This window comes from Hyperolius riggenbachi, chromosome 1 (assembly GCF_040937935.1).
Source record: "Hyperolius riggenbachi isolate aHypRig1 chromosome 1, aHypRig1.pri, whole genome shotgun sequence".
Classification (NCBI taxonomy): domain Eukaryota; kingdom Metazoa; phylum Chordata; class Amphibia; order Anura; family Hyperoliidae; genus Hyperolius; species Hyperolius riggenbachi.
The window spans coordinates 347,170,643-347,187,624 of NC_090646.1; the positions used below are offsets into that span (position 1 = coordinate 347,170,643).

The 16,982-nt window shown below is 43.1% G+C and overlaps 1 protein-coding gene across 3 annotated transcripts in view; it reads left to right on the top strand.

Moving 5' to 3' along the window:
- The window catches only part of SHC2 (SHC adaptor protein 2), a 103,847-nt gene that overhangs the window by 5,987 nt on the left and 80,878 nt on the right, over nucleotides 1-16,982 (top strand). The window lies entirely within an intron of this gene.

A 16,982-nucleotide genomic window follows, 5' to 3' on the forward strand; every position in this document is an offset into this window, starting at 1 on the left:
GTTTTCTAATAAAATACATTAACCTCTTTTATTCTGATGACCCATAACACTTTGTGATACACCCATTCTTATCACAGTTCTGTGTATTGCCCCTTTAACGAATGGCTCAGCGCAGAGAGAGTAGTGCGCAGGTTGCTGTGTCCTGTTAACTGATTGGCTATGTTCCCTTCTCCCTAGTGCTGATTTGTAAAAGTGCTGATGCAATGTTATTCTCCTTTGTTTTGCTGAACACTGATTGGCTAATGACTTCTTTGTTTTGGAAGGAGCAAAGGAAGGTCTGGTGATGATACTGTAACCATATTACCTTCTAGAGCAGTTGCTTTTAAGCAGTCCTTACAGGCCATTAGCTGCTCGCCAGCATTGCCAAATCAACATTAAATACCATTTTCACTCTAGGCCGCAATGTTTTTCCAGCTTAGAAATAAAAAATTTAAATTATGTAGTGCAGACTTAGTCATCTTTTAAGAAATGGTATAAACCTAACGATCACTGTAGGCACATCTTAAAAAATCAATACATCAATAATAAATTTACATTTCTAATCAAATGGAATGTTAGGCCAAAGCTACGTGGGCAACCCCTGGAAGTTACATCTGGTTACAAGGTTAGCAAAGGCACATCAGGTAAATGGTAACATCTAAAATAGATGATAGGCATAACAGCTGCCATGTTTATGTTATGACAGGTCAAGTTTAAAGGACACCTGAACTGAGAAGGATATGGAGGCTGCCATATTTAAGTCAGTTTAAACAATATCAGTTCCTTGGCTTTGCCCTGCTGATCCTGTGCCTCTAATACTTTAGTCCATAGACCCTGAACAAACATGCAGATCAGATGTTTCTGACTAAAGTCTGACTTAATCTAGTCGGTCTCTTTAGTTGCAAGCTGCATACTTGTTTCAGCTGTGTGATGCAGATACCACTGCAGCCAAAAGGTGCGTAAACATCTTTGATGGATGTAGCCCGTCAGGGATTGGGACCTGATCCCTTCGGGTGACATCGCTGGGCTAGGCTGCACAGATGTGTTGTGTTGCTATGGGGGGGGGGGGGTGGCCTTAGGGATTACAGATTGTAGTGTGCGTGACATCATGGCTGTCACTGGAGGTGAGTTGTCCCACCGGGCTGATTGCTTGCAGGTCGGGAGTAGTGCACCTCTGTACACATGCATGATTATCAGCTGAGGCGGTCATTATCAGCCAACTTTAATCAAGCATGTGTACAAAGCTGAAGAGATTGTTTAGACTGCCAGACAACTGGTATTGCTAAAAAGAAAATAAATATGGCAGCCTCTATAGCCATCTCAGTCCAGGTGTCCTGTAACTAGTCCTCATATATGCCAATTATTAGCATTAAAGGCTTATTGTACATTTGATAACCAGTGCCTTTGTGTACTGCTGGCAACCATTTAGCTAGTGTGATGATGAAGTGTGGAAGGTTAGTGTGAGGGTTTGGCTAAAATAAGGTGGTGCACAAAAGACCGACCCAACTGCCTGTCACATGTGTGAGTATACAGGCAAACGCTGCCCCCCCCGTGTGGCTCTTTCTCTGTCCCTGCTGTGTGTATCCTTTCCAGATTTATTGAAGCCTGTCTCGCCTGCTGCTCTATGAGAGTTACCCGTACAAATGCAGGTGACACAGGCTTCAGTAAAGCCTGGGAGGACACACACAGCAGGGACAGAGGCACATGGGGGCAATGTTTGCCTGTATGCTCACACATGTGACAGGCAGCCAGACCGGTCTTTTGTGAGACGCCCTGTAATGTGGCTATGGTAGCTGGCTTGGATTAGGCAAAATGATCAGGTTAAAGTGTACCTAAGATGAAAGCCGTCTCAGGTACCATACTTGTCTGGAGCTTTCTTAAAGGGGTTTCTTCTGCGAATGAGGAAAAAAATAAAAAGTGGATTTATGCATAAACTATTAAACATCCTTCTGAAATAGTGTAAAAAGTTTTTTTTTAAATGAATGGTTTCATCAATACAACATGTAATGTAAACAGTGACATATGAAGGACTGGGAGGCTAATCCATTTGTTAGGGGTGGTTTTTTTTTACTTTCTTTTCACAACTATAACTCCTGCCTAAGCAGTTTTCAGTGGTATAACCCACTTCTAGCAGGAATCGCTGTTATAGCCCTAACAGCTGAGCTCTACTGAGCTGCTGAATATGCTTACATTGTTGCTAGGCAACCAGAGGCCGTGTAGAGACTCGTTTGTGAAAAGAGTCATAAGCTGCTGAGAGAATGAATCAGTCCCATCTACACCATATGATTCTTTGTCAGATTCGATTCAATATGATTTGATTCATTGATTTGATTCAATCTGACATGTCCGATTCATGATTCGATTCAAATTGAATCGAATCATGAATCGGACATGTCAGATTGAATCAAATCAATGAATCAAATCATATTGAATCGAATCTGACAAAGAATCATATGGTGTAGATGGGACTGATTCATTCTCTCAGCAGCTTATGACTCTTTTTTACAAAGGAGTCTCTGCACGGCCTCTGGTTGCCTAGCAACAATGTAGACACATTCAGCAACTCAGCAGAGCTCTGCCCTTAGGGCTATAACTGTGATTCCTGCTGGAAGTGGGTTATACCACTGAAAACTACTTAGGCAGGAGTTAGGTTTGTGAAAAGAAAGAAAAAAAAACACCCCTAACAAATGGATTAGCCTCCCAGCCGTCATCCGTCACTATTTACATTACGTGTTGTATTGATGAAACCATTCATTTTTTTTTAAAAAGCTTTTTACACTATTTTAGAAGGATGATTAATAGTTTATGCATAAACCACTTTTTATTTTTTTCCTCATTCGCGAAAGAACCCCTTTAAGCCACTCGGGGAGACAGCGAGGGACTGAGTGGCCTCAAGGGAGCTTAACAATGCCCCAGGTAAGTATAGAACATGAGATAGCTTTCATCTCAGGTTATCTTTAAGTTAGTTTTGATATTTTTGAATAAAGTTTAGTTTTATGCTTTTTTGAAATGGTTACAAAAATTCAGTCAGAAGTTTTTCTTTGAAATCTGAATACAGTGAGGAAGGGTTATTGCGGTCTGTGCTCTTGTTGGAGAGATTCCCCATCACTTCCTGTTCTGGGTGGTACATGCACCAGACAGGAAGTGACAGAAATACTCTCCATAGGACTCAGCCAGCCCTACAAATCTCTCAGGGTCCATTCACACTGAATCAGTTGCTGTCAGTTATAACTGAACAGGCAAGTGATGTGCAATCCAGTATCTATGTTTCTCTATGGGTCAGTTCACTGCTATAGAACAATTAATCAATCAAACTGCATTCATTTTTCAAAGGTCGGTGTGAAAAAGGCCATAGGCATTAAAACAGTAGCAAGAAATGAGGACACATTTTCATAAAAACAACCAAGACAGCAATGTAAATGTGCTAGATTTTCTAACCATCCTCCACTTTGTCAAAAATAAAAAGTTTTGACTTGAGTTCTGTTTTAAAGTTAGGCTTAGGTTAGGCTTTCGCTTCTGGTAAGAATCGGACTGGGCCACAGTAGTACAGTTTTTTTCCTCGGTGGGCCCTGCCTCCAGGTCTCTGGTGGGCCCCCCTCCTTGTCTGACAGAGCTCCAATTGCTGCCTGTAGCACAAAAATTCTCTTCTCAGTGCTGTAATCACTCATGCTGAGAGCAGTGACGTAGCTAATGAGCTGTAGGCCTCGATGCAAATTTTACAATGGGGCCCCCAAGCACTCTATACATAACAATTGATACGACGCACCAAAACCTGCCAATGGCAACTACAGTGTCAGAGGTGCAAGAAAGGGATGCAAAATAGCTTGTTAATGATTACCACTGTTCAAAGTATCTATAGAAGTGATTATTATGAGCACAGGACCAATAGAGAGGTAATACTGTAGTTGAGGGAGGGCCCTTCGGGGCCCCTTTGGCCCAAGGGCCCCAATACGGTCGCAACCTCTGCACAGTAGGCGATTACTTTATATTGAAGGAGGGAACTCAATGCAAAGTTTTGCTGGGCAGCAGTGTCTCTGAATTACAATGAAAAATTGATCTCCTAAGAGAAAACTCAGGAGAAAAAGTGAATTGCATATGGGCCACGGTGTGAAAGTATTACCTAGGAGAAAACGCAGGAGGAACACTTTAGTTGCATATGGCCCATAATGTGAACTAAGCCAAAGAGTTCGGATTTTACCAGTTAATGTGAGGTGCAAAGTTTGGATTAGGGTTATAAGAAGAGTCAAAGCCCAACAGAAGGAAAAAATGCATTTTAGTTGTGGATGGTGTGCAACAGGGTTAAAAACTCAGCAGAGTTTTTATTGCTGTGTGTGGCACACTAATAGAGAATTATCATTACTTTCTATCATTCCAGGTGCTAAACTGGTGTCAAATCATGTCCACAGGTCACATGGACCGCACTAATCCTTAAAGGGCAACTGAAGCAAGAAAGATATGGAGACTGCCATATTTATTTCCTTTTAAGCAATACCAGTTGCCTGACTATCCTGCTAATCCTCTACCTCTAATACTTTTATCCATAAACCCTGAACAAGCATGCAGCAGATCAGGTGTTTCTGACATTTTTGGCAGATCTTAAAGATAAGCTTTATGCTTTTTTTCTGGCATTATTCAGACACTACTGCATCCTAATAGACCAGCAGGACTGCCAGGCAACTGGTATTGTATAAAAGGAAATAAATATGGCAGGTTCCATACATTTCTCACTTCAGTTGTCCTTTAAAGTGATACTGAAGTGAAAAAATACTTATGATGTAATGATTTGTGTGTAGTACTGATAATAAAACATTAGTAGCAAAGAAAAGAGTCTTCATATTTACATTTTTACATATATAGCTTTTTTTTATAACATTAGATAATTCTGTCATATTTGTAATTACAAGCCACACTCTGTATTTTAAACTAAAAAACAAGCAGAGCTAATGACCCTTTCAACTTACCTGCTGTAAAAAATCTCATCTAAATCTGTCTCTGACTGTTTCTTTGATGTACAAGTTCTCCAGAAAACACCGACACAAGTTGGGTCAGAGAGCTCAGAGAAGGTCTTTAACATACAAAACAACTGAAGTTTCTTAACTCTTCCTCTACTGTAAACAATATGAGACTCATATCTGTGCTACTAATCTTCTGGGTCTTATACTGGGAATACACGGTACGTTTTCGCCGCTCGATTGAGCCATTTAGATGGCTCGATTGATAATTTCCAACATGTCTGATCACCCGCCCGATCGATTCCGCACGCATCGGGGACAATGGAAAAAGATAAGGAAAACGAGCAGAAGATGAGAGGTTAGCCCGCAGAATCGAGCGGGGAATCAATCGGGCTGCAGAATCGAGCCGCAAAAACGCACCGTGTATTCCCAGCATTAGCTGTACTACACATACAATTCATTATATCATACGTTTATTTTGACTTCAGATTCCCTTTAACCACTTTACCCCCGCGTGTACGTATTTCTCCGCCCCCTTTTTCCATCCTTTAACAACCAGGGACGGAGAAATACGTACTTTCCGCGTTCCCGACGCTGTCCGCGCTCCCGCTTGTAAACACGCCGCCCGCCGCTAGTAAACACGCCGCCGCCCGCTCGCCCAGAGATCAATGAACGGGAAAATCCATTCCCGTTCGTTGATCTAAGCCCCGCAATGATCCGCTGCTCTCCTATGGGCAGCGCGATCATTGTGAGAAAAAACTCACGTGTCCAGCCTCCTTATACTTCCTCCAAGCTTCCGGAAGGAAGCTTGGAGGTCGCATTAAAACAAAAAGTTACTGTGGCCATCTTGTGGCCAAATAGTAAACTACACCCTACACATTTTTCACATACAAATAAATGACTTTTACACATAAAATTAACTCATTACCTCCCACACTCCCCATTTTTTTTCTTTTTTGTAATTAAAAAAAAATTAAAAAATTTACAATTAAAAAAAATACATAAATAGTTACCTTAGGGACTGAACTTTTTAAATATTTATGTCAAGAGGGTATAACACTGTTACTTTATAAACTATGGGCTTGTAATTAGGGATGGACGCAAAAATGAAAAAAATGCACCTTTATTTCCAAATAAAATATTGGCGCCAAACATTGTGATAGGGACATAATTTAAATGGTTTTATAACCGGGACAAAAGGGCAAATACATTTCATGGGTTTTAATTACAGTAGCATGCATTATTTAAAAACTATAATGGCCAAAAACTGAAAAATAATTATTTTTTTCCCCACATTTTTCCTATTTTCCCATTAAAACACATTTAGAAAAAAATAATTCTTGGCATAATGTCCCACCTAAAGAAAGCCTAATTGGTGGCGGAAAAAACAAGATATAGTTCATTTCATTGCGATAAGTAATGATAAAGTTATAGACGAATGAATGGAAGGAGCGCTGAAAGGTGAAAATTGCTCTGGTGCTCAGGGGGTAAAACCCCTCAGTGGTGAAGTGGTTAAGGCCCTTTTACACTTACCATGTCACATCTTCGTACACTCCCTTGCTGCAGCTTGTCAAAGTGGCCATTAAAGTCTATGAGATGTGACACACTGCGGTGCGACACAATGCAACAGAAGTGCTCTGGGCGCCGCAGACACAAGCTGCAGATTTTTGCCCTGCATTTCCCAGAACTCACGTGTTCAGTTTTCTTTTTTTTTTTCTTCAGTCTCACCGCAGATATAATGTGGGGTGAAAAATTTCAGCAGCGGTGCAATTGTTCTGAATCGCACAGCTACAGCCAGGGTCGGACTGGGACACTAAGGGCCCACCGAGGAAGTTTCAGCCTGGGGCACCCGCCCCCCCCCCCCACGCTCCTCCTCCCCCCACGCTCCTCGCTCCCCCCCCCATCCCATTTTGGGCTCACATATACATGTACTGTAGAAATTTTGCATGATTTTATGGTAGGGAATAGATTATAAACACTTCTGAGGACAGTGTCCAATAGGGATATGTCCGCATGCGGCGCGCTCAGCGCGCCGCAGCAAAAATGAATGAGTGTCGCCATGCACTGGAACATGGGCGTGATCATGATGGGTCATGGGCAGACTTTAAAAAAAAAACACACAAAATAAGTAGCGGTTTTATTCACAGAGATTAGGTCCGACCAGATACATTTTAGATAAAATAATCAAGTAGTTACATGCCTCATGATAATTCATCAAGTAGTCAAATGGCAGCAGATTTTCCGACAAAATGCAATCAGATTGGCGGCAGATATCCCCACAAAATGCAAATAGATTGGCGGCAGATATCCCCACAAAATGCAATCAAAGTGGCGGCAGATATCCCCACAAAATGCAATCAAATTGGCGGCAGATATTCCCACAAAATGCAAACAGATTGGTGACAGATATCCCCTCAAAATGCAATCAAATTGGCGGCAGATATCCCCACAAAATGCAATCAAATTGGCGGTAGATATCCCCACAAAATGCAAATAAATTGGCGGCAGATATCCCCACAAAATGCAATCAAAGTGGCGGCAGATATCCCCACAAAATGCAATCAAATTGGCGGCAGATATCCCCACAAAATGCAAACAGATTGGCGGCAGATATCCCCACAAAATGCAATCAAATTGGCGGCAGATATCCCCACAAAATGCAATCAAATTGGCGGTAGATATCCCCACAAAATGCAAATAAATTGGCGGCAGATATCCCCACAAAATGCAATCAAAGTGGCGGCAGATATCCCCACAAAATGCAAACAAATTGGCGGCAGATATCCCCACAAAATGCAATCAAATTGGCGGCAGATATCCCCACAAAATGCAAACAAATTGGCGGCAGATATCCCCACAAAATGCAAACAGATTGGCGTCAGATATCCCCACAAAATGCAATCAAATTGGCGGCAGATATCCCCACAAAATGCAATCAAATTGGCAGCAGATATCCCCACGAAATGCAAACAGATTGGCAGCAGATATCCCCACAAAATGCAATCAAATTGGCGGCAGATATCCCTACAAAATGCAATCAAATTGGCGGCAGATATCCCCACAAAGTCTGGTCCCCTGTTAGTGGGGGCTCCCATGCTGGAAGGGGGTGCAGTGGGCACAGAACGGCAGGGAGGGGGGGAAGCCTCCCCCTCCTCCCTCACCTGGAGCTCCCCCCTCCCTCACCTGGAGCCCCTCCCCCCCAGTTTAGGTAAGCAGGTCACAAGTGTCCCCAGTTAGGTAGGTCTAAGTTCCCCCCCAGCTTGGTAGGGGGGGCAGTGGGCACTGAAAGCGGCGGGGAAGCTTTCTCCCCCCCCCCTCACCTGGAGCCCCTCCGTATAGGTAGGCAGGCCGCAGGCGCAGGTCACAGGTGTCCCACAGTGCAGGAAGGGGGGCAGTGGGCACACAGAGCGGCGGGGAGGGGGGAAGCTTCCCCACCCCTCCCTCACCTAGGGGCCCCCCTTCCGCGCTCCCCCTTCCGTACTCCCCCTCCCTCCAAAATCTCAGCCAGCGGCAGCGAGCGGGGAATAGCTTACCGGCATGAAGACATCAGTCATCAGAGGAGATCCATCGCTCTGCGTGCCGCTGGCTGGTCTCCGTCTCTCCTGCAATGCAATGACCAATCACGCTCTTGCAGTACTTCCTGTGAGAGCGTGATTGGTCAGTGCATTGCAGGAGACGGGAGACGGAGACCAGCCAGTGGCACGCAGAGCGATGGATCTCTTCTGATGACTGATATCTTCATGCCGGTAAAGCTATTCCCCGCTCGCTGCCGCTGGCTGAGATTTTGGAGGGAGGGGGAGTGCGGAAGGGGGAGCGCGGAAGGGGAGGGCCCCTAGGTGAGGGGGGGAATCTTCTCCCCTCCCTGCCGTACTTTGTGCCCAATTTCCCCCCTTCCTGCGCTGTGCCGGCTCTGGGGCCCCCAGGAGGCGGTGCCCACCGATGGAATCATCGGCAGTTCGGTGGGTCAGTCCGAGGCTGGCTACAGCAGAAATAAGCATGCAGCTAATCCAGTGAGAAACTTCTGATCTGCATGCTTGTTCAGGATCTATGGGTAAAAGTAGAGGCACAGGATCAGCAGAACAGCCAGGCAATTTGCATCCTTTAAGAGGACATAAATATAGTAGCCTCCATATTCCTCTCAGTTCAGGAGTTCTTTTAATCATATTTGTAGTCCCAAAAGTCACTTGAGGCACTCATGGGATGCTATGATAAAGAACCTGGACTGATATTGCATGCTGTGGCCTTGTTTAAATCTATATTCTTATATGCAAGGTATGTGAGTGATACCCTGTCATATATCACTCTGTAGTAGGGAGTGAGTGCAGTTATTTGGGGTATAGAAGTCCTAAAAAGAAATAAGTTACCCTGCCACAGTTGTAATACTAAATAAAACATTTTTTTTGTAGCAACAGAATCCATAAGGTTTGGTTCCCATTTGTTGCAAAACACATACCCCCTCTGTATGTTTTCTGCAGCTCTGAGAAAGGAAGGCAGTGAACTGTTAAAATAGGCTTTGCTTCCAGTTGTTAGAAAAAATGGAACACAAAAGTCCTAACCTGCTACGTTTTCCGGGCGATAGGATGTGTTACCCATAGCCACCTATGGTGCTAAGGCATCCACTCCGGAGCAGAGCATGACAAGAAAACACAGCGAAGCTGACTTTGAACTTTTCTGCTCTGTGGCCAATGGATTGTCACCAATGGGAACCTCGCCACAAGCCTATTACACACTTTCAATTAAGTTTGACCAATCACGGACCAATTTAACCACCTTCATGAAGTATGAGGGTTGACAGATATTGAATACTATGACAAGATTATGTAGGTAAACCCTCATACTACATGGTAATGATGTTAGCTACGAATACGTAGCTACTGGTAATTGAAATTTAAATTAGATTTACTTAACTATAGCCGATGCGTTCCAGTTGCAGTCCATGTAAAGCCACTACTTCCTCCTTTCGGGTTTGAAGGTTTAAGTAGTACAAACAAAACAAACACAGAACATTTATATCATGCTTTTCTCCTGGCGGACTCAAAGCGCCAGAGCTGTAGCCACTAGGACGCGCTCATTAGGCAGTAGCAGTGTTAGGGAGTCTTGCCCAAGGTCTCCTACTGAATAGGTGCTGGCTTACTGAATAGGAGGAGCCAAGATTCAAACCCAGGTCTCCTGTGTCAGAGGCAGAGCCCTTAACCAGTACACTATCCAGCCAATTAGGAGAGTTATGTGGGCCACAAGTGGAACACATCAGCTATAGGCGACAGCATAGGTAAATTAACCAACCTCCCTGTTTACATAGATTTTGAAAAAGGCATATATTATGTTCAACCTCACTACTTAGCTCCAGTTATTCTGAACCAGAGGAAGGCAAAATAAAAAGCAGAAGTAAATATGGGGAGGGATACACCACTCTGTGAAACACCACATGGGTAAATATTGTAACAATGAACACATTGGTGCCAGTGGGAGTGTGGGGTCTGCAGGCAGACACTGTACAGGAACTACAGCTACACTGCTTTGCACTGAATCAAGCACTAGTAGTGCAGGTACAGGGTAGGTGAAAAAGGTATAATGTACCTACTATAGGATTTTTCCAAACATATCTATTTATTGCAGATTTAGTGGACACAAAAGAGCTTCTGACATGGAGCCAGACAGCCAGTCAATGCAAAACATTAGTGCAGGTGGCAGTTTGCATAGTAGTTGACAAGGTTTCATTTAAAATGTATCTTATTTAATGGTGCAAGGTGATAGACTGTAATAGGTGAAGGATCGAAATCAAGTAGCTATCTAATAGTATAATACCTGATTTGCCAAGCATCCTCTAGTGTATGGCCAGCTTTACTATACAATATTAGTTGTTCTAGTTTACAGCTTTCATGAAATATAAGATTATATTTGCAGATTAAACAAATCGTCGGAAAAACACAAAAGCAATTGCACCTTGTGTGAAACTGTATGGAAAAATGTGTTATAATTTGGAAAATTCATAATCCCATCACATTGCAATCACCATTTTCAGTGGAAAAGGTCCCTTACTGACACCATACTAGAAATGACATCAGGCTTTTTTTTACCCTGGGGCTTTGCGTTGCATACACTGTAAAAAAAAAGGATTGCAATGCAACAGAAGGAAAAAGTCACATCACACGGTACACTTGCAATGTGAGGCATACAGTATGTAAAAAGTATGCTTCACTGCAGCTGTAAACACACATTGTCTAGTACCGCACAGCATAACTCGTACAATTCTTATAAATTCTGTCACACCGCACTAATAATGTTCCAATGTGAACTCACCAGTGCAATATGTCATGAGACAGAACACCATGTACCCAACTGTGACATTTTTAGGAAACAGTTGGTAAAACATGATACCATTAGCAAATAGCAAAACAGGAATCTGAATTGCAAATTCAGAGATTTTTCCAGTGACAACAGTGTGTAACATATTCACAAGTGTCCATCTGATCTTTATCCATAGACCTTGTAATTGAGCATTCTATACTTGTGTATACATGGCATAACAAACCCCTTTGGGATTAGCACTATGGAGTTTGTGCATAAATCAGTTATACATGTTGCTTTTAGTGCCTTACTACATGGTGAATGCATATAAAATAACTGTTGGATTGCAGATGTTATTGTATTTGTGGTTTTTCAAGCATTACAATATGGAAGCAAATATGGCTTATACTTAGGTCTCTTAAGCTGGTGAAAAGTGGGAAGCATTAGAGGGGCAAAATGATCTACCCAGAGTGGTCTGGAATTAAAGTGTACTCGAGCTGAAGCTTGGTTACAAAATGAGATATTTACCTAAAGAGAGGGAAGCCTCAGGATCCTATTGAGGCTTCCCTCAGTGATCTGATGCCCCCCCCCCCCCCCCTCGCACAGCACACATATGTGGTAAAAGATATAAATTAGAGTAAATAGCTTTACATGAAGAATTATGAATATATTACATAAGAAAATAAAGACTGAAATGTGCAAAATATTAAATTCTTTATTTCTGGCAAAAAAACTTCACATATCAGAAATGTTAACACAATGCCTATAAGTGCATAACTCTAGTCCCAGGACTGTAAATGCATAAAATCACACAACTATCCCTAATTAAGGATCTTGTATCACAATATGGGTTGTTAATAAAAGCAATAGCTTACAAGAATGCAACCAATATGATTGATACATACAGGATTTCTAGCACTTCACAAGTATATTGAAAGATAAGATATCCACCTTACTATTCAGATGCTCTGTAACCAGATAGCCAGGGTAGAGATCCCTGTCTCTCTCTCTCTCAACTTCAAAGAAATTCCTTGCTGAGCCTGTAGTTTTATGTTCTTGTGCTGCTGATGAAGTTCAGCGTGAGGCAAAGCTGCAGAGTGTGATGTGATACATGTATTTTAGTGTTCTCTGCAACGACTCTGGGCAGTGAAACAGTTAACTGCAAACTCTCCTGCTCTGTGAAGAGGTCGGGACATTTGACCAGTGCCCCGTGATGCCGTGATAGAGGCTGCAAATTGTTAGAGCCACGGCGAAAACGTGACACTTGGCCGGTCTGACTTTTGTCTTCCATCAGTGCACCCATGCAGTAGCCTGTGCATGTAGGCCCGTGCATGTGCAGTAAGCTGGAGCCATTCATTTACAAGAGGCTCTGTGCTACTGCATATGCGCGGCCATGCTCGTAACAGGAGAGAAGTGTGGCCCTGATGTAGAGGGGGGCTGCACTGAATGAGGAGGGGACATTGTAGCACAGAGGGAAGCCTCAATAGAATCCTAAGGCTTCCCTCTCTTTAGTTAAATATCTCTTTTTGAACCCGAGCTTTGGCTCGGGTTTCTTTTAAAGAAGAACTTCAGGTTCTGCTAAACAAAATAATTTCCATACTTATCAGTATTTGCAATTAATATTTGAAAACTGGATCGTTGCAGGGACTGCTTCCCTGTAGTTATGCTGGTGGGTGGAAAATACACAATAGTGATATCACATATATATCCTATTTTCATCCCTAATATCCTCCCATTTCCACTATCCAAAGTGCTTGTTCAGCACCTACAACTCCATTCTCCACCCCCCTCCTCCTTCATCTTGCTTATCAGCTGAAGAATTTGCAACATACTTCACTGATAGAATTGACAAAATCTGAAGTGAATTCTCCATGCAGCCCTGAAATCCCACCTCCACACCTCTCATTGACTGTTCTCTAACTGCCTTCTCTCCACTCTCTGAACATTCTCTCTCCTATATAATATCCAAAGCTCATCTAAACATCTGTTCTTTGGATCCTATTCCCTCTAATCTCATTCCACAGCTATTCTCCTCTAACATGCCTGCACTAACATGGCTATTTAACCTGTCCCTCTCCACTGGCATCGTTCCGTCCCCACTCAAAAAGGATATTGTGACACCACTACTTAAAAAAAACATCTCTAGATCCTACCACACTCACCAACTACTGCCCAGTGTCACTTCTCAATTTGCATCCAAATTACTTGATTGTCATATACACACTGAATTAAGCCATTATTTATCTGCTAGCACCCTGCTTGATCAGTTCCAGTCTGGCTTTCGCTCTAACCACTCCACAAAAACAGCTCTCACTAAAGTTGCCAATTATTTTCTTACAGCTAAATCCAAAGGTCATTTTTCCATACTCAACCTTCTTGATCTATCATCAGCATTTGATACTGTTGACCACACCTTACTCCTACAGATACTTTCATCTGTAGGCATAAAGGGCCTCGCTCTCTCATGGTTATCTTCCTACCTCTCTGGAAAGTCCTTCACTTTCTCTTACTCAGATCACATCTCTTCTCCTCATCCTTTGTCTGTGGGGGTTCCTCAAGGCTCTGTCCTTAGCCCTCTCCTCTTTTCCATCTACATGCATGGTCTTGGTGACTTAATCAACTCATTTGGGTTTCAATACCACCTATATGCAGATGATACACAACTGTAACTCTTGGCCCCAGGCCTTAACTCCCTCCTCACACGTGTTCCTGACTGCTTGTCTGCTATATCCTTCTTCATGTCCTCTTGCTTCTTAAGACTTAATATGAGTTAAACAGAACTTATCATTTTCCACTGTCTCTGCCCACTACTCTGCATGAAATAACAATAAATGTTAATAACACTCCCATAACTTCAGTTCCCAAAGCACAGTGCTTAGGGGTAATAGTCAACTCCTCTCTCTCTCTTTTATTCCTCATGTTCAATCCCTAACCAGCTCCTGTCATCTCCAACTCAAAAACATATCTCGCATCCAACCTTTTCTCACTCACAACTAAAATGTTAATACATGCTCTTAAAATATTTTGTCTGGACTATTGTAACATACTACTGTGTGGACTACCCTTTTAACAGACTGGCCCCGCTCCAGTCAGTACTGATCTCAGTTGCCTGTCTCATTCATCTTTCTTCTCGATCTTCCTCTGCTGCCCCTCTCTGTCAATCTCTTCACTGGCTGCCAATTAACCAGAGGATCCAGTTCAAACTCTTAACCCTAACCTACAAAGCTCTCCACAATCTCCCCTGTACATCTCCTCACTAATTTCCAGATACCAACCCAATCGCAATCTCAGATCTGAAAATGATCTTCTGTTGTCCTCCTCTAGAATTATGTCCTTACATTCACGTTTGCAAGATTTTGCATGTGCTTCACACGTTTGGAATGCCCTCCCATCCCAACACATCCTTCACTCGCCAACCTTTATTACCTTTAAACGCTCTCTGAAAACTTAGCTGTTTCGACAAGCATGTGCTGTACCTTCCCCTTTGTCCTAAGACCAAATTGCACTCCTACTAGATATCCTAAAGCTAAAACACACTGCCTCTACATGTTTATTGTATAATACTCCTCCTCTTGTTCCTCCCCCCCCCCCCATTCCCTTTAGATTGTAAGCTCGCAAGGGCAGGGCTCTCTCCCCCTTTTGTGTCCTGGAAGTCATTATACATTTAATTCATCATGTTACTTTTATCACTGTCATTACCAATTCTGTATCTTGTATTCTGTATTTTGCATCGTTTTTGTATTTTCTCACCAATTATGTATTTTGTCGGTATTATTATGTACCCCATGCTTGTTTCTTACTTTCTACAGCGCCACGGAATATGTTGGCACTTTATAAATCAATAATAATAATAAGAGAAGGAGAGCCTTCAATTCTAAGGTAATAGGGTAGATCTACAGGTAGGGGGAGCTGTGTACAAGGTGGTGGTCAGTGGCTAGTTAAGGGTCTTACGTGTCTAAAGGTCCGTACACACGCCGGACTGGAGGCAACGACGGGTCCGTCGTCGCCTCCCGCTGGGTGGGCGTTCCAACGACAGTCCGGCGTGCGTACGCACTGTCGGCGGACTGATACGGCTGCTTCTGAGCGATCCGCCCGGCGGATCGCTCAGAAACAGCCGTATCAGTCCGCCGACAGTGCGTACACACGCCGGACTGTCGTTGAAACGCCCACCCAGCGGGAGGTGACAACGGACCCGTCGTTGCCTCCGGTCCGGCGTGTGTACGGACCTTTAGGTGAGATTATTTGCTGTGAGCTTTCGGGTTCTGCCTAAAGATATCACCTGTGGATGAGTGACAAACAGATTGTGGAAGGGACGTTCCAGAGAAATGGGAAAATTAAGAAGATTGTGTATGTGAGAATAAGGAGAGGTGCCTAGAGAGAAAAATATTGTTGGTAAAGTGAAGATTATACTGTATACAGGGCAGTATCTGGAGACAAGTGTGATTAAGAAGGGAGTAGCAAGATTGTAGAGTACTTTGTAGGCAAGAGTTAGGCTACATTCACAGCGGAGCACTGCGATGCAACCTAATGGCTGCATTATAGCACAGAACGTCGCATTGTCAAGCACTACCTGCTATGCACAGATAACTTGCTATGCAACATGCAGATAACATGCAGGGCAATATTCATGTTCATTGCGTTGTATTCCTGCTTTTACAGGGATAGCTTAGAAGGGTGCTTGATTTTTATCCTTTGTGTGATAGGCAGCCAGTGAAATGGCTGATTGAGCAGGTTGGCAAGCATTACAGGAGTGAGAGGAGAGGTAGATTTTAATATGTAGAATATGGATACTCTGCGCATCATGGCCCGGGCCTTACACAATACACATATTGTCATATTAGCCTACCTGTTAATTTGGATTGCCCCAGTTCCAAGCTGCATAGAATAAACATTGTACGCAAGCATTGCTTGCATGCATGCCAAAACTATCTGCATTTAATTAATCATCACTACTTGTACGATTACGTTGTTATTTATTATGAAAATGTGTATCTTGTGAAAAGTCATTATATTTTGTAAAAATGTTTTTTAGGGGACACTCTGCCTAATTATGGTATTTAGGGATTTATGCTGGCTAATTATGTTGTTTGAGGGAACATGCTGCCTAATTATATTGTTTTGTGAGACACTCTGCCTAACGATCAGGGGCATAGCAATAGGGGTTGCAGGGGTAGCGACCTCATCAGGGCCCTTGGGCCAGAGGGGCCCCATGAGGCCCTTCCTAAACCAAAGTATAAGCTGTTTATTGGTCCTGTGGTGGTAATAATCACTTCTATAGATGCTTTGAATAGTAGTAATTATTAACAAACTGTTCCCCATCCCCTTCTTGCACCTCTAATACTGTAGATCAGGGCTTTTCAACCTTTTCACCAATTGTACCACTTTCATTGCCTGAAAATCTTAAGTACCACCAGTGTGCCTTCGCTGCTGCGCAGTAGATTGGACGCAATCGGGCTTGGCTGTTTCTGCTGGAGCCTGAACGGAGAGCAGCTACTGCGCATGCACACACACCGACAAGGAGAACTTTGGGGCTCCCAGCGCTGGATCCCATCTGCTGAGGAGGAAGGGGGAAACCTCTTTAGGATACAAAAATGGCGGTTGAAAAATGACAGTTGGAAAATGGCAGTTGGAAGATGGCAATTGGAAAATGACAGTTGGAAAATGACAGTTGGAAAATGACAGTTGAAAAATGACAGTTCGAAAATGGCAGTTGGAAAATGACAGTTGGAAAATGGCAGTTAAAAATGACAGTTGGAAAATGGC